This window comes from Peromyscus eremicus, chromosome 1, assembly GCF_949786415.1.
Source record: "Peromyscus eremicus chromosome 1, PerEre_H2_v1, whole genome shotgun sequence".
NCBI lineage: Eukaryota > Metazoa > Chordata > Mammalia > Rodentia > Cricetidae > Peromyscus > Peromyscus eremicus.
In genome coordinates this window covers 181,986,686-182,005,561 of record NC_081416.1, presented here as the reverse complement: position 1 = coordinate 182,005,561, position 18,876 = coordinate 181,986,686, and the positions used below count along the sequence as shown (strand labels likewise).

The window sequence follows — 18,876 nt, the reverse complement described above, 5'->3', positions numbered from 1 at the left end:
ATCTCACACTAGTGACTTAACAGCACACCTGAAAGTTCTAGAACAGGAAGAAGCAAAGTCTCCCAGGAAAAATAGATGCCAGGAAATTATCAAAGTGAGAGCTGAAATCAATAAAATAGAAACAAAGAGAACAATACAAAAAATTAATGAAACAAAGAGTTGGTTCTTTGAGAAAATCAACAAGATAGACAAGCCCTTATCCAAACTAACCAAAAGACAGAGAGAGAGCATCCAAATCAACAAAATCAGAAATGAAAAGGGGGACATAACAACAGACATTGAGGAAATCCAGAGAATCATCAGGTCATACTTCAAAACCTCTATTCCACAAAACTGGAAAACCTAAAAGAAATGGATAATTTTCTGGATAGGTACCACATACCTAAATTAAATCAAGACCAGATAAACTATTTAAATAGTCCAATAACCCCTAACGAAATAGAAACAGTCATTAAAAGTCTCCCAACCAAAAAAAGCCCAGGACCAGATGGTTTCAGTGCAGAATTCTACCAGATCTTCAAAGAAGACTTAATACCAATACTCTCTAAACTGTTCCATACAATAGAAACAGAAGGAACATTACCAAACTCCTTCTATGAGGCTACAATTACCCTGATTCCCAAACCAAACAAGGATACAACCAAGAAAGAGAACTACAGACCGATCTCCCTCATGAACATTGATGCAAAAATACTCAATAAAATACTGGCAAACAGACTCCGAGACCACATCAAAACAATTATCCACCATGATCAAGTAGGATTCATTCCAGGGATGCAAGGATGGTTCAACATATGAAAGTCTGTCAATGTGATACACCATATAAACAAACTCAAAGAAAAAAACCACATGATCATCTCACTAGATGCTGAAAAGGCATTTGACAAAATCCAACACCCCTTCATGACAAAGGTCTTGGAGCGATCAGGAATACAGGGAACATACCTAAACATAAGAAAGGCAATTTACAGCAAGCCAACAGCCAACATCAAATTAAATGGAGAGAAACTCAAAGCAATTCCACTAAAATCAGGAACGAGGCAAGGCTGTCCGCTCTCCCCATACTTATTCAATATAGTACTTGAAGTTCTAGCCAGAGCAATAAGACAACATAAGGAGATTAAGGGGATACAAATTGGAAAGGAAGAAGTCAAGCTTTCCCTATTTGCAGATGACATGATAGTATACTTGAGCAACCCCAAAGATTCCACCAAGGAACTGATACAGCTTATAAACACCTTCAGCAACATAGCAGGATACAAGATCAACTCAAAAAAATCAGTAGCCCTCCTATATACAATGGACAAAAAAGCAGAGAAGGAAATCAGAGATACATCACCCTTTACTATAGCCACAAATGACATAAAATACCTTGGGGTAATACTAACCAAGCAAGTGAAGGACCTATATGACAAGAACTTTAAGTCCCTGAAAAAAGAAATTGAAGAAGATGTCAGAAAATGGAAAGATCTCCCATGCTCATGGATAGGCAGAACTAACATAGTAAAAATGGCAATCTTACCAAAAGCAATCTACAGATTCAATGCAATCCCCATCAAAATACCAACACAATTCTTCACAGACCTGGAAAGAATAATACTCAACTTCATATGGAAAAACAAAAAACCCAGGATAGCCAAAAGAATCCTGTACAATAAAACAACCTCTGGAGGCATCACGATCCCTGACTTCAAGCTGTACTATAGAGCTACAGTAATAAAAACAGCTTGGTACTGGCATAAAAACCGACATGTGGACCAATGGAATCGAATTGAAGACCCTGACATTAATCCGCACACCTATGAACAAATAATTTTTGACAAAGAAGCCAAAAGTGCACAATGGAAAAAAGAAAGCATCTTCAACAAATGGTGCTGGCAAAACTGGATATCAACATGTAGAAGGCTGCAAATAGATCCATATCTATCACCGTGCACAAAACTTAAGTCCAAGTGGATCAAGGACCTCAACATAAATCCAGCTACTCTGAACCTGCTAGAAGAGAAAGTAGGAAGTAGTCTTGAACGCATTGGCATAGGAGACCACTTTCTAAATAGAACACCAGTAGCACAGACACTGAGAGAAACAATCAATCAATGGGACCTCTTGAAACTGAGAAGCTTTTGTAGGGCAAAGGATACAGTCAACAAAGCAAAGCAACAGCCTACAGAATGGGAAAAGATCTTCACCAATCCCACATCTGACAGAGGACTGATATCCAGAATATATAAGGAACTCAAGAAATTAGACATCAAAATGCCCAACAGTCCAATTAAGAAATGGGCTATAGAACTAAACAGAGAATTCTCAACAGAGGAAACTCAAATGTCTGAAAGACATTTAAGGAATTGCTCAACATCCCTAATCATCAGGGAAATGCAAATCAAAACAACTCTGAGATACCACCTTACGCCTGTCAGAATGGCTAAGATCAAAAACACTGAAGACACCTTATGCTGGAGAGGATGTGGAGCTAGGGGAACTCTCCTCCACTGCTGGTGGGAATGCAAGCTTGTACAACCACTTTGGAAATCAATATGGCGATTTCTTAGAAAATTGGGAATCCATCTCCCCCAAGATCCAGCTATACCACTCTTGGGCATATACCCAAGGAATGCTCAACCACACCACAAGAGCACTTGTTCAGCTATGTTCATATCAGCGTTGTTTGTAATAGCCAGAACATGGAAACAACCTAGATGCCCTTCAACTGAAGAATGGATAAACAAAATGTGGTACATATACACAATGGAATACTACTCAGCAGAGAAAAACAATGACATCATGAGGTTTGCAGACAAATGGATGGATCTAGAAAAAATCATCCTGAGTGAGGTATCCCAGACTCAGAAAGACAAACATGGTATGTACTCACTCATAACAGGATACTAGATGTGGAACAAGGATGACTGGACTGCTACTCACATCACCAGGGAGGCTACCTGGAAAACAGGACCCCAAGAAAGACACAGGGATTGCCCAATGACAGAGAAATGGAATGAGATCTACATGAACAGCCTGGACATGAGTGGGGGTAGTGAAGGGAGAGAGTCGAGGGAAAGAGAGCTTGGGTGAGTGGGAGATCCCAGCTGGATCAACAACAGAGAGGGAGAACAAGGAATAGGAGACCATGGTAAATGAAAACCACATGAGAATAGGAAGAAACAAAGTGCTAGAGAGGCCCACAGAAATCCACAAAGATACCCCCACAACAGACTGCTGGCAATGGTCGAGAGACAGTCCGAACTGACCTACTCTGGTGATGGGATGGCCAAACATCCTAATTGTCGTGCTAGAAACCTCATCCAACTACTGAGGGATCTGGATGCAGAGATCCATGACTAGGCCCCAGGTGGATCTCTGGGAGTACAATTAACGAGAATGAGGAGGGTTTATATGAGCGAGAATTGTTGAGACCAAGGTCGGATAAAGCACAGAGACAAATAGCCAAACAAACGGAAACACATGAAATATGAACTAATGGCTGAGGGGTCACCAACTGGATCAGGCCCTCTGAGTGGGTGAGACAGTTGATTGGCCTGATCTGTTTGGGAGGCATCCAGGCAGTGGCACCGTGTCCTGTGCTCACTGCATGAGTCGGCTGTTTGAAACCTGGGGCCTATGCAGGGTCCCTTGGCTCGGCCTGGGAGGAGGGGACTGGACCTACCTGGACTGAGTCTACCAGGTTGATCTCAGTCCTCGGGGAAGGCTTTGCCCTGGAGGAGATTGGAATGGGGGGCGGGCTGGGGTGAAGGTGAGGGGCGAGGGGGGAGAACAAGGGAATCTGTGGCTGATATGTAGAACTGAATTGTATTGCAAAATAAAAATTTAAAAAAAAAGAGGTAGAAAGGAAAATAATGTAACAATAACGGAGAAAGAGAAGAAGAAGGGAAGGAAGTAAAGGAGGAGGAAAGGGGGTACAGGAATATTGCTACACCATCAACAAAAGCAAGCACAAATGAGACCACACTTTTACAAATAAAGGTAGAAAGAGCATAAGTGTTCTACAAACCAAAGAAAACTGAAGGACACTCATATGCTGTCTGTGCGTTTATATGTTTGTCAGTGCACCTCCTCTCTGCCGTCCCCAAGGAGCTCATCTCATATCTTGGGTGTGCTCTTTGCCTCGTGAGGTTCAGCTGTTCTTCCAAGCATCCCCCGAAAGGCTCTAATACCCTAAGTACATTCCACATCCACTCAGGGACATCTCAGCAGGTGGAGTTCTTTCCAAGGTCCATTCTGCCAAAAGATTTGTTCACAGGGTTCTGGCAGAAATTCCTCTCATTTCTACCTGTGGTGTCTCCTTATGGTTCCACCAGGCCTCAGCCAACATTATCAATGGAATAAGGAGGACCATCCCTGCCACGCCCATCCTGATTGAATTCTCCAGGGTGTAATCCTTCATGACAGAACCTGGCAGGGGGGAACAGAAAACTTTATGAGTGGGTCAGGCCATCCACCACAAGAACTCAGAAATGCAACTCTTTTCTGTCTACCTTAAAAGAATTCTTTCTGTGCAGACAGTATCCTCTGCCCTGAAATCATATTAAGTCTTGCAAGGGGAGCCACATTCATTCATTCCTCACCCTTGCAAGTTTCCTTTGAACTTCCTGGTCTTTGAGTCTGTGCACAGGCCTGTTAGTGGCTATCATCTTTTTCCTCCCCAACCATGCTAGGATTCAGGGGTAGAGATCCTCCATGGACATGTGTCTATTCACTTGAATGTCCTTTGTTGCTACCTGGACTTAAAATAGCCCCTGTTTCTCTCAAGCCTGCTAGAAGGACATGAGGGACCATGGTCCTCAGTTTTACCTATATCCATTGTGAGTATCAAGGACTCATTTTCTCTCCTGGTTAAAAAAAAATGATACCAATAAGAAACTTTCTGAAACTTCCACATCTAGGGTTAAGGTCTGATTGACAGTTGGGATGCAGTGAACTAGGGTATATTCAAGAGGAAAACAGAAGCAAGACCAAGTGATAAAATGTCAAGAGAGAAGATAGATTTAAGGGCAGGGCAACTGCAAGGGATCTTTAAGTTCTGTGTGTACGCTGACTACCCACTGTGTTCACATACTTCCTGTGTCCCCACCCTCTGACATGGGTATCCCTGGTACTTACTTTGTGTGACGTTAAGATGATATGAAGAGTTGGTGGCATCAGGAACTGAGAGGCAGAGGAAGAACAGAAGATGAGGTCTTGATTCTTCCTACAAGAGATTTCAGCCCACCTCTTTCCTCTGTGCTTGCTCCAGGAACTTCGCATTCGTTGTAAAGTCACTTCTCTATAAGAATGTTCACTGAACTTGGGCCCAGGTTCTGGACCCCGGGCAGGTGCCCTTCTACCCCAACCGGGAAGGATCCCCTTCTCCAAGACCCCTGGCAGACCCTGCAGTCTCCACGCCCTGCCCCCACGCCCATCTGCCTGAGCCCCAAGCCTCTTCCTGAGACTTAGAGGCCGGCCCCCAGCTCCCATCTTGCCCAGGACTTCCCTTCTGAAGCACAGGTGAGTGCCCTAGCTTGCCCCCTACCCCATCCCTGGGCACCAGCCACTCCGGGGAAGACCTGCCCAACTTGGGCCCAGGTTCTGGACCCCGGGAAGGTGCCCTTCTACCCCAACCGGGAAGGATCCCCTTCTCCAAGACCCTTGGCAGACCCTGCAGTCTCCACGCCCTGCCCCCACGCCCATCTGCCTGAGCCCCAAGCCTCTTCCTGAGACTTAGAGGCCGGCCCCCAGCTCCCATCTTGCCCAGGACTTCCCTTCTGAAGCACAGGTGAGTGCCCTAGCTTGCCCCCGACCCCATCCCTGGGCACCAGCCACTCCGGGGAAGACCTGCCCAACTTGGGCCCAGGTTCTGGACCCCGGGCAGGTGCCCTTCTACCCCAACCGGGAAGGATCCCCTTCTCCAAGACCCCTGGCAGACCCTGCAGTCTCCACGCCCTGCCCCCACGCCCATCTGCCTGAGCCCCAAGCCTCTTCCTGAGACTTAGAGGCCAGCCCCCAGCTCCCATCTTCCCCCGGACTTCCCTTCTGAAGCACAGGTGAGTGCCCTAGCTTGCCCCCGACCCCATCCCTGGGCACCAGCCACTCCGGGGAAGACCTGCCCAACTTGGGCCCAGGTTCTGCTCCCCGGGCAGGTGCCCTTCTAGCCCCACTGGGAAGGATCCCCCTCTCCAAGACCCCTGGCAGACCCTGCAGTCTCCACGCCCTGCCCCCACGCCCATCCGCCTGAGCCCCAAGCCTCTGCCTGAGACTTAGAGGCCAGGCCCCCCAGCTCCCATCTTGCCCAGGACTTCCCTTCTGAAGCACAGGTGAGTGCCCTAGCTTGCCCCCTACCCCATCCCTGGGCACCAGCCACTCCGGGGAAGACCTGCCCAACTTGGCCCCAGGTTCTGCTCCCCGGGCAGGTGCCCTTCTAGCCCCACCGGGAAGGATCTCCTTCTCCAAGACCCCTGGCAGACCCTGCAGTCTCCACGCCCTGCCCCCACGCCCATCCGCCTGAGCCCCAAGCCTCTTCTTGAGACTTAGAGGCTGGCCCCCAGCTCCCATCTTGCCGTGGATTTCCCATCTGGAGGAGAGAGAGAGAGAGAGAGAGAGAGAGAGAGAGAGAGAGAGAGAGAGAGAGAGAGAGGAGAGCACCCATCCTCCCCCGGACTTCCCTTCTGAACAAGAGCTTCCATCCTGCCCCGGACTTCCAATTTGGACAAGAGAGCTCCCATCTGGACAAGAGAGAGAGACTTCCTGAATCTGTCAGCTCTGAACCAAGTGTGCGGATAAGGCCAGGAACGAACCACAAGGAGATGGGCAGACGTCAAGGCAGAAACACATACAACAAAATGAATAGTAATACACCATCACCAGGCCCTAGCCCTCCTCCAACACCTAGACCTGAACATCAGAAATTGGAAGAAGCAGAAGAAAATAGCCTTATGAATGTCATCATGAAGAAGCTAGAGGCTCGTGTAAAGGAAAAGACAAAAAAATGTGAAGAACGCTGTAAACAACTAGAGGAAAGGGCAAACAAATTAGAAGAAATCAATAAAGTCCTGGAAGAGAACAATAAAATACTGAAAGAAAATCAAGAAAAATCAATGAAACAAATGAAGGAAACAGTCCAAGACCTGAAAAAGGAAATAGAAAAAATGAAGAAGACACAAACAGAGGGAATGCTGGAAATAGAAAATCTGAGAAAACGATTGGGAACTTCAGATGCAAGTATAATCAACAGAATGCAAGAGATGGAAGAGAGGATCTCTAGCGTTGAAGATACAATAGAAGAAATAGATTCATCAGTCAAAGAAAACACTAAAGTCAACAAAGTCATGAACCAAAATGTCCAAGAAATTTGGGACACCATGAAAAGACCAAACCTACGAATAATAGGGGTAGAAGAAGGAGAAGAATACCAACTCAAGGGCACAGAAAATATATTCAACAAGATCATAGAAGAAAACTTTCCCAACTTAAAGAAGGAAATGCCTATGAAGATACAGGAAGCCTATAGAACACCAAACAGACTAGACCCCCAGAAAAAGTCCCCTCGCCACATAATAATTAAACAATTAAATGTACAGAATAAAGAAAGAATATTAAGAGCAGCAAAGGAAAAAGGCCAAGTGACATATAAAGGCAAACCTATCAGAATAACACCCGATTTCTCAATGGAGACTTTGAAAGCCAGAAGGTCCTGGACAGATGTAATGCAGACATTAAGAGACCATGGATGTCAGCCTAGACTAATATACCCAGCAAAACTTTCAATCGTCATAGATGGAGTGAACAAGACATTCCATGACAAAGCCAGATTTAAACAATATTTATCCACAAACCCAGCCCTACAGAAAGCACTAGAAGGAAAATTCCAACCTAAGGAAGTCAGATACAACCTCGAAAACACAGGCAATAGATAAAGCCACAGCACTAGACCCCAACGAAGAAAAGTACACACACATCACCACCAAAAAATAACAGGAATGAACAATCACTGGACATTAATATCCCTCAATATCAATGGACTTAATTCACCTATAAAAAGACATAGGCTTACAGAATGGATACGAAAGCAGGACCCATCTTTCTGCTGCATACAAGAAACACATCTCAAATTCAAAGATAGACACTACCTAAAAATAAAAGGCTGGGAAAAGACTTTCCAATCAAACGGTCTTAAGAAACAAGCGGGTGTAGCCATCCTGATATCCAGCAAAATAGACTTCAAACTAAAATCAATCAAAAGAGATCAAGAAGGGCATTACATACTCATCACAGGAAAGATCCACCAAGATGAAGTCTCAATTCTGAACATTTATGCCCCAAACACAAGGGCACCCACATATGTAAAAGAAACATTATTAAAGCTTAAATCACATATAAAACCCCACACATTAATAGTGGGAGACCTCAACACCCCACTTTCACCACTGGACAGATCCCCCAAATCGAAACTTAACAGAGAAATAAAGGACTTAATTGATGTCATGACTCAAATGGACTTAATCGACATCTACAGAACATTCCATCCTAACAAAAAAGAATATACCTTCTTCTCAGCACCCCATGGAACCTTCTCTAAAATCGACCACATACTTGGTCACAAAGCAAATCTAAACAGATACAAAACAATTAGAATAACCTCCTGTGTTCTATCAGACCACCATGGTCTAAAGTTGGATTTCAACAACAACAAAAACTACAGAAAACCTACAATCTCATGGAAACTGAACAATACCCACCTGAATCACCAATGGGTTAAGGAAGAAATAAAGAAAGAAATTAAAGACTTCCTAGAGATCAACGAAAATGAAGACACCACATATCCAAACCTATGGGACACTATGAAAGCAATACGAAGAGGGAAATTCATAGCACTAAACGCCCACATAAATAAGCTGGAGAAATCTCACACTAGTGACTTAACAGCACACCTGAAAGTTCTAGAACAGGAAGAAGCAAAGTCTCCCAGGAAAAATAGATGCCAGGAAATTATCAAAGTGAGAGCTGAAATCAATAAAATAGAAACAAAGAGAACAATACAAAAAATTAATGAAACAAAGAGTTGGTTCTTTGAGAAAATCAACAAGATAGACAAGCCCTTATCCAAACTAACCAAAAGACAGAGAGAGAGCATCCAAATCAACAAAATCAGAAATGAAAAGGGGGACATAACAACAGACATTGAGGAAATCCAGAGAATCATCAGGTCATACTTCAAAAACCTCTATTCCACAAAACTGGAAAACCTAAAAGAAATGGATAATTTTCTGGATAGGTACCACATACCTAAATTAAATCAAGACCAGATAAACTATTTAAATAGTCCAATAACCCCTAACGAAATAGAAACAGTCATTAAAAGTCTCCCAACCAAAAAAAGCCCAGGACCAGATGGTTTCAGTGCAGAATTCTACCAGATCTTCAAAGAAGAGTTAATACCAATACTCTCTAAATTGTTCCATACAATAGAAACAGAAGGAACATTACCAAACTCCTTCTATGAGGCTACAATTACCCTGATTCCCAAACCAAACAAGGATACAACAAAGAAAGAGAACTACAGACCGATCTCCCTCATGAACATTGATGCAAAAATACTCAATAAAATACTGGCAAACAGACTCCAAGACCACATCAAAACAATTATCCACCATGATCAAGTAGGATTCATTCCAGGGATGCAAGGATGGTTCAACATACGAAAGTCTGTCAATGTGATACACCATATAAACAAACTCAAAGAAAAAAACCACATGATCATCTCACTAGATGCTGAAAAGGCATTTGACAAAATCCAACACCCCTTCATGATAAAGGTCTTGGAGCGATCAGGAATACAGGGAACATACCTAAACATAATAAAGGCAATTTACAGCAAGCCAACAGCCAACATCAAATTAAATGGAGAGAAACTCAAAGCAATTCCACTAAAATCAGGAACGAGGCAAGGCTGTCCGCTCTCCCCATACTTATTCAATATAGTACTTGAAGTTCTAGCCAGAGCAATAAGACAACATAAGGAGATTAAGGGGATACAAATTGGAAAGGAAGAAGTCAAGCTTTCCCTATTTGCAGATGACATGATAGTATACTTGAGCAACCCCAAAGATTCCACCAAGGAACTGATACAGCTTATAAACACCTTCAGCAACATAGCAGGATACAAGATCAACTCCAAAAAATCAGTAGCCCTCCTATATACAATGGACAAAAAAGCGGAGAAGGAAATCAGAGATACATCACCCTTTACTATAGCCACAAATGACATAAAATACCTTGGGGTAATACTAACCAAGCAAGTGAAGGACCTATATGACAAGAACTTTAAGTCCCTGAAAAAAGAAATTGAAGAAGATGTCAGAAAATGGAAAGATCTCCCATGCTCATGGATAGGCAGAACTAACATAGTAAAAATGGCAATCTTACCAAAAGCAATCTACAGATTCAATGCAATCCCCATCAAAATACCAACACAATTCTTCACAGACCTGGAAAGAATAATACTCAACTTCATATGGAAAAACAAAAAACCCAGGATAGCCAAAAGAATCCTGTACAATAAAACAACCTCTGGAGGCATCACGATCCCTGACTTCAAGCTGTACTATAGAGCTACAGTAATAAAAACAGCTTGGTACTGGCATAAAAACCGACATGTGGACCAATGGAATCGAATTGAAGACCCTGATATTAATCCGCACACCTATGAACAAATAATTTTTGACAAAGAAGCCAAAAGTGCACAATGGAAAAAAGAAAGCATCTTCAACAAATGGTGCTGGCAAAACTGGATATCAACATGTAGAAGGCTGCAAATAGATCCATATCTATCACCGTGCACAAAACTTAAGTCCAAGTGGATCAAGGACCTCAACATAAATCCAGCTACTCTGAACCTGCTAGAAGAGAAAGTAGGAAGTAGTCTTGAACACATTGGCATAGGAGACCACTTTCTAAATAGAACACCAGTAGCACAGACACTGAGAGAAACAATCAATCAATGGGACCTCTTGAAACTGAGAAGCTTTTGTAGGGCAAAGGAAACGGTCAACAAAGCAAAGCGACAGCCTACAGAATGGGAAAAGATCTTCACCAATCCCACATCTGACAGAGGACTGATATCCAGAATATATAAGGAACTCAAGAAATTAGACATCAAAATGCCCAACAGTCCAATTAAGAAATGGGCTATAGAACTAAACAGAGAATTCTCAACAGAGGAAACTCAAATGTCTGAAAGACATTTAAGGAATTGCTCAACATCCCTAATCATCAGGGAAATGCAAATCAAAACAACTCTGAGATACCACCTTACGCCTGTCAGAATGGCTAAGATCAAAAACACTGAAGACACCTTATGCTGGAGAGGATGTGGAGCTAGGGGAACTCTCCTCCACTGCTGGTGGGAATGCAAGCTTGTACAACCACTTTGGAAATCAATATGGCGATTTCTTAGAAAATTGGGAATCCATCTCCCCCAAGATCCAGCTATACCACTCTTGGGCATATACCCAAGGAATGCTCAACCACACCACAAGAGCACTTGTTCAGCTATGTTCATATCAGCGTTGTTTGTAATAGCCAGAACATGGAAACAACCTAGATGCCCTTCAACTGAAGAATGGATAAACAAAATGTGGTACATATACACAATGGAATACTACTCAGCAGAGAAAAACAATGACATCATGAGGTTTGCAGACAAATGGATGGATCTAGAAAAAATCATCCTGAGTGAGGTATCCCAGACTCAGAAAGACAAACATGGTATGTACTCACTCATAACAGGATACTAGATGTGGAACAAGGATGACTGGACTGCTACTCACATCACCAGGCAGGCTACCTGGAAAACAGGACCCCAAGAAAGACACAGGGATCGCCCAACGACAGAGAAATGGAATGAGATCTACATGAACAGCCTGGACAGGAGTGGGGGTAGTGAAGGGCGAGGGTCGAGGGAAAGAGAGCTTGGGTGAGTGGGAGATCCCAGCTGGATCAAAAACAGAGAGGGAGAACAAGGAATAGGAGACCATGGTAAATGAAGACCACATGAGAATAGGAAGAAACAAAGTGCTAGAGAGGCCCACAGAAATCCACAAAGATACCCCCACAACAGACTGCTGGCAATGGTCGAGCGACAATCCGAACTGACCTACTCTGGTGATGGGATGGCCAAACACCCTAATTGTCGTGCTAGAAACCTCATCCAACTACTGATGGACCTGGAGGCAGAGATCCATGACTAGGCCCCAGGTGGATCTCTGGGAGTCCAATTAGCGAGAATGAGGAGGGTTTATATGAGAGAGAATTGTTGAGACCAAGGTCGGATAAAGCACAGAGACAAATAGCCAAACAAACGGAAACACATGAAATATGAACCAATGGCTGAGGGGTCACCAACTGGATCAGGCCCTCTGAGTGGGTGAGACAGTTGATTGGCCTGATCTGTTTGGGAGGCATCCAGGCAGTGGGACCGGGTCCTGTGCTCATTGCATGAGTTGGCTGTTTGAAACCTGGGGCCTATGCAGGGTCCCTTGGCTCAGCATGGGAGGAGGGGACTGGACCTACCTGGACTGAGTCCACCAGGTTGATCTCAGTCTGTGGGGAAGGCTTTGCCCTGGAGGAGATTGGAATGGGGGGCGGGCTGGGGGGAAGGTGAGGGGGGCGGGAGGGGGGAGAACAAGGGAATCTGTGGCTGATATGTAGAACTGAATTGTATTGCAAAATAAAAAAAAAAAAAAAAAAAAGAATACGACGCCCACATTCCCAAAGAGGTGGTGTGGGGCGGGTGGTTTTTTGGTCTTTTTAATGGGTTTTGGGTCTGGGATAATTTTCATTGTTTAGGGGGGTTGGTTACAAGTTGTTGTCAAGGGTTAGGAAAAAGGCTAAGCAAAGGAGATTAGATTTAAGGTTCTTGTTTAAAAAAAAGAGAAAGAAAGAAAGAAGAAAAGGACAATTACTAGTTTTAAATATTTTACATTGGATTGGATTGCTTTATATTGTATACAAATTATATATATTGAAATTGATATTGTTAGAAAATGCTATATGTATATTTCTAGTTGTACTTATACTGTTCATTTAACAATGCAATTTTCTGATCCTTGAATGTTATTATTACCAACTATTAGGATATAAATAAATGAAGTTAGTAGTTAGACATTACAATAGAACTTGTAGTTATATTAGATATGTTTTAAAAATTGAGCAGATATATTTTAGACAGGTCAACTTCAAACCCTTCAGAGATCTACAGAATATGGCATTTAAAATGTTTTAATAACTTAGAAAATTTTTCTTTTTTGTTATGACTATGAGACATGTTGGCTCCTGGCAGTACCAATCTACTTCAGAGAAAATATGGGCATTGAAGAAACTGCGTATGGAGTTAGCTTTCATTGTGGCAAAAGTTAGCCACTGGACAACAAATTATCCTCAAATCAACAGGACCAAATGGACAGACAGGACATGAAACAAAGGACTACTGATTCTTGCCAAAACAAGTGTAGTTATGGCTTTATCAAAAGGCATCTTCTGAGGCCAGGACAATATGGCACCATCCCTGAAGTGGCCTTCGCAACTTGGAAAAGGTACAGTGCCCTTTTCTTCTAAGGCAGCTGAACAGGCAGTGGGCCGATGGCTTCTGATGTGCAATGGAACAGCAGCTGAAACAGTTATTCTTGAAGAGCTAAGCTCACGCCTCTCAATAGTAGACTAGCATTTGATAGAGGGATGTGGAGAAGAACAGGATGCTGAGATGAAGCCATATATACACAGCCAAGAAGAATGGACAGTTGAATTAAAAAACCATCAACAATTTCCAGAATTTAAAATCCTGAATCATGACATGACACTAGTGGAATTCAGGTGTTTCTGGTACATGGACTGCTCTCATCCAATGTGAGGTGGAACTGTTGACCTTGTGTACATCCTACTTCACAAATGAGTCTGTCAGATACGCTAAGCCTATAGGCTGAAGATGATGCCTCAACACTGCGGAGAAACCTCAGGTGACTGTCCAGGCAGCTGGCTGTTTCTGTCAACTCACAAATTTTTTGGAAGTTGCTTGCATGCACTTTCTGTTTTTATTTTTGTTAGCTAATATTATTTCCTTCTTGGGTCTCTGAGGGTGTTGAAGATTAGTTAGTTATAGTTGAAGGTTAGTTAGTTATAGTTGAAGATTAATTAGGATAGAAAGTGAATTAGATACATTTTGAACTTAACAAAATAGGATAGATAATGAAATTATTTTCTCTGAATTTGTCAAATAAAAATGGACTAGACATTGTTTAGACATTTATTACTTGTATATATTGTATATAGTTATTGTACTTTTGTATATTTTTTCTTTTGTTAGTTATAACCTTTTTCTTTTTTTTCCTTTTTATTAAAATAGAAAAAGGGAAATGTGGTGGTATTTTACTTGTACTGAAATGTGATTTTAATTGTATGTTAATAAATAAAGTTGCCCAGGGGTCAGAGCTATTAGAGCCATAGCAAGTGCGTGGCGGCAGTGGCGCACACCTTTAAGGACCTGGAGGGCGGTACATACAGGCAGTGATGAGGCAGTCACGTGTTTGGGTTTACAACCAATGAGAAGGCAGAACAGCTAGACTATATAAAGACATACACACAGGAAGTAGTTCTCTTTCGGAGAGCTCTCTTGGCTGGAGAGGATCACTGAATCAGGAAGGGTGAGGCTCTTAGCTCTGATCTCTTGGCTTTCTTCTCTGAAAAAAAAAAAAAAAAGAAAAAAAAAAAAAGAAAAAAAAAAAAAGAATGTTCACTGATGCTTCCTGGCACCATATGCTAGTGACCCTTTTGTGAGTTTAATTCCATGCTGTCATTCTCTTGAATATTAATTTCTTCTATAAATTTTAGCATTGGCAGCAATACAGTGTACCAAACCAGACTGAGAAAGAATACATTTTCTATCGCTTTTTGGGAACTTAAGTATGTTATGTTTTTAAACTACTCTATTTACCTTCCTTTGTAGATTAATGGAGTAATAGTATGATGGAGATTTCCTATAGCCAACCTGTGCATCAATGAGTTTCATTTTTTTTTATAAAATTGTGAAGTGCTGTTTTTGGAGTTAGGAAAAAATGCTTTTCTGTCCTCTACTCTCATTGGCATTATTCACCAATCTATTTAATTTCTATGTATATTTCTATATTAAAATATTTATGCTGGGAATCAAACCTAGGGTCTTGTCTTGCCTGCACATGTTAGGCAGATGCTCTACAAATGAAATGCACTCTCAAGACTTTTGCATTTTATTTTTTAAAGGATTTATTCATGTTTATGTTGTGTCTACGGGTGTTTTGCCTGCATGTGTGTGTATACCAAATTCATGCATCATTCCCAAAGAGTCCAGAGAAGAGCATCAGAGCTTCTGAACTAGACTTAAAGACAGTTATGAACCACTATGTGTGTGCTGGAAACCAGACCCAGGTCCTCTGCAAGAGCCGTAATTGTTCTTAACCACTGAATTGTCTCTTCAGACCCCAAAGATTCTTTTTAATTATGTGTATGTGTGTAATGTGTTTCTCTGTTGTATACATACTCACATGAGTTCAGAGCAGTTGGAGGCAGAGTATTGCATGACAGCCCTTGGAGATGGAATTATAGGAGGTTGTGGGCCATCCAACGTAGGTGCTGGGAAAAGAACTTGGTTCTTCTTGAAGAGTATCAAGTGCTCTTAACCACTTAGCTACCTTTACAGTCTTTCGATTTTTTTTTAAATAACTTAACTTTATTTTATGTGCCTTGGTGTGAAAGTTTCCAGTCCCCTGGAACTGGAGTTACAGACACTTATGAGCTGCCATGTGGGTGCTGGGAACTGAACCCTTGTCCTCTGAAAGAGCAGCCAGTGCTCTTAACCACTGAGCCATCTCTCCAGCCCTGCCTTTCATTTCTTAAAAAAATATTTTATTTTACTATGTATTTGAGTGTTTTGTTTACAGGTATGCATGCATGCATGTATGTATGTATGTACATATATATATGTATATATACATATATATATGTTTTATGTGCACCACATGTATGCAATGCACACTGATATCAGGAGAGGACATTGAATCCTCTGGGACTGGAGTTACAGTTGGTTGTGAGCCACTATGCAGGTGCTGGAAATTGAATCTGGGCCTCAGCAAGAGCAACAAGTGCTCTCAACCACTGTGCCATCATCAGCTCCTCCTTACATTTTTGCTGTGGATATCGCTATATGTAAATAAACTCTGATTGGCCAATAGCCAGACAGGAAGTATAGGCGGGACTAACAGAGAAAAGAATTGAGGGAACAGGAAGGGAAGAGGGAGACTGCCTGGAGCCACCGCCAGGACAAGGAAGATGTAAGGTACCAGTAAGCCATGAGCCATATGGCAAAGTAAAGATTAATAGAAATGGGCTAAATATAAGAATAAGAGCTAGACAATGACAGGCCTGAGCTAATGGCCAAGCAGTTTAAATAATGTAAGAGTCTGTATGTTTATTTTATAAGTGGGCTCTGAGACTGGCGGGACTTGGTGGCGGGAGCTGGAGAGAAATTCTCCAGCTACACATTTTTTTAAGTTAACTGATTCCTCTCTCTCTCTCTCTCTCTCTCTCTCTCTCTCTCTCTCTCTCTCTCTCCTCTCTCTCTCTCTCTCTCTCTCTCTCTCTCTCTCTCTCTCTCTCCCTCCCTCCCTCTGTCCCTCTCCTCCTCCCTCCCTCCTTCTCTCCCTCTCCCTCTCTGTTTCCCTCCCTTTCTCTCTCTCTCCCCCTCTCTCTCCTTCCCTCCCTCTCTTTCTCTCTCCCTCTCCTCCCCTCTCTCTTCCCTCCTCCCTCCCTTTCCCCTCTGTGTGTGCCCACATCTCTAATTTACTTGACTCTACTTATATCTTTTGGACCCAAAATGTAGTTTTCTCCTGAGTCATTCTATAGCATCAGTGATTATTTCAGAATATGGTTTTTAAAAGCCAGTTTGGAGATATAGGGAAGACATACAAACACCCAGGTACTGGTGTTCAGCCTCTTCACCCAGGACCGTAATACAAGGCCATTATGACTCAAGCAGAGGAAGGAGGGAGGGTCCAACTAAAGGCAGTGTGAGGAATCATGGTTGAAGCAGCATGAGAGAGCACAGCACAGTCCTGAAACTCAGGTCAGGTAGCGGATATGTCTGGGTTTCCTGGTTGAGAAGGGAGACGTAGTAAAATGGAAACTCAGTTTCTGAACCTGACAAGGTAAGAGTGGAAAGAGCCTCTTTCTGACCCATGTGTTGTATCACCATGGTTTCTCTGCTGTTTGTCTCTGTTCATAACTCCTCTGATCCCCCGTCTATGTTTTTAAAGAATTATTTATTTTATTTTTGAGGTTAATAAATACATAACTCTCCCTTTCCTCTGCCAAACCTTCTTCTCTGTTTCTACATAATAATATTAACTTGAGTTTCCTTTGTCATTGTTTCTGTCATTAAAACTCTCATCAAGTCTATTTCTCTCCATAAGTACCCAATACTTACCATCCTCCTGTCCTAAGACTGCCCAGTTCGAGAACATCCAGTACATATATGAACGAGAGCCTAAGGAATAAGTTTGGAGACTCTCACCTGAGATTACAACGTCCAGTGGGTCACTTGGGTATGACCACACATGGGAATGTTGACTAGAAGAACTGTAACATCTGTAGGTCCCAGCATGTGGGGCAGTCACAGGAGCTATAGAGATGTTGGCTTGGGAGCCACAGGCATAAGGCTCCCCAGCTAGATGCGTTTGGACCTCATTTACATCCTCTCTGTACACAACCAGAATGAAGGTCTCAAACATGGCATCTGAACAGCACTGCAATGTCATCATCTCTCCTAAATTCATTGGAGGAGCTGGTAGGACCAAGAGAGAAGGCTTTCTGTAGACGCCTAAAAACAAACAGGTGTGAGTTTGAGAGTCACTCTTCCTCACCCCACATCATGGAAACTGGGATAACAAAGGTTCTCCAAGCCCAAGTCTTTCCTCCTACTCATATGCCCATGTTCTCTTCTGTGGCTATCTCCCAACCCACACACTTAGCCATTTTTTTCTGTCTTTTGTTCGATTCTCTGTGTCTATAGTTTCAGACTCCATTTGACTGGATGCAGATGACTGTTGCATTCATCTACCGCAGATCTCTTCCGTTTTCTATGATGGATGAGGGTAGAAAACACGGCATGCTGGGTTTCAGGCTCCCCTCTGTATACATTGCATGCCCTTTGGGGAAAAGTGAGATCCCTGTCAGGATGTGATAAGAGCAGTAAGGCAGCTAACTGGTTTTCTCCTGAACCTAGACTGGTTCACCCAGTGTGCCTGGGCCTTGTCTGTAGTCCCAGCTCACACAGGGCAGCCTTGAGTCTGGATTCACGAGCATCACCCCCTCTCAACCTGATGGCAGCAACAGTACCCTGGCCATACTTGTCTCGGCTTTGTGTCTCTTCTTTTTGTCTCTGACTTGGGTACATTTCTAGTTACTAATGCTGATGTTAGAAATGATCATAAAGATGACATAGGAAAAGGAACATGCATGTGTAATATGTTCTATTTCTGGAGGTAAAAAGTCTGAAATGAGCCCACTGGTACGAGTCGTGTCTTAAGGGTTGCATTTCTTCCAAAGGCCCCAGGAGGAAGAATATATTTCTTTTTCTCTTCCAGATTATAGAAGCTTCCTGAACTCCTGTGGCTTGTGGACACTTCGTTTTCAGAACCCGGAGAAAATGGAATGTATCTCATGCTTCCTTGCTCTGACCATCGCTATCTTCTTCCTTCTCTTTTATGAGCTAGTGTAGCTACTCTAGCCTATGCGGATCACCCAGGACATTCTCTTCATCTTAAAGGCAGCTGATTAAACCATGAATTGCATCCTCAA

At 42.8% G+C, this 18,876-nt stretch overlaps 2 long non-coding RNA genes across 2 annotated transcripts; one reads left to right on the top strand and one right to left on the bottom strand.

The window, feature by feature from the left end:
* Positions 1–4,037: 4,037 nt before the first annotated feature.
* LOC131926799 (uncharacterized) lies at positions 4,038–5,297 on the bottom strand. The gene is made up of 2 exons (XR_009383570.1): positions 5,122–5,297; positions 4,038–4,413 (listed from the first exon to the last, which is right to left on the bottom strand). It is a non-coding gene; the product is annotated as an uncharacterized LOC131926799 (long non-coding RNA).
* Positions 5,298–16,793: 11,496 nt separating this feature from the next.
* Positions 16,794–18,876, top strand: LOC131926793 (uncharacterized). Its single transcript, XR_009383569.1, has 2 exons — positions 16,794–17,225; positions 18,663–18,876. It is a non-coding gene; the product is annotated as an uncharacterized LOC131926793 (long non-coding RNA).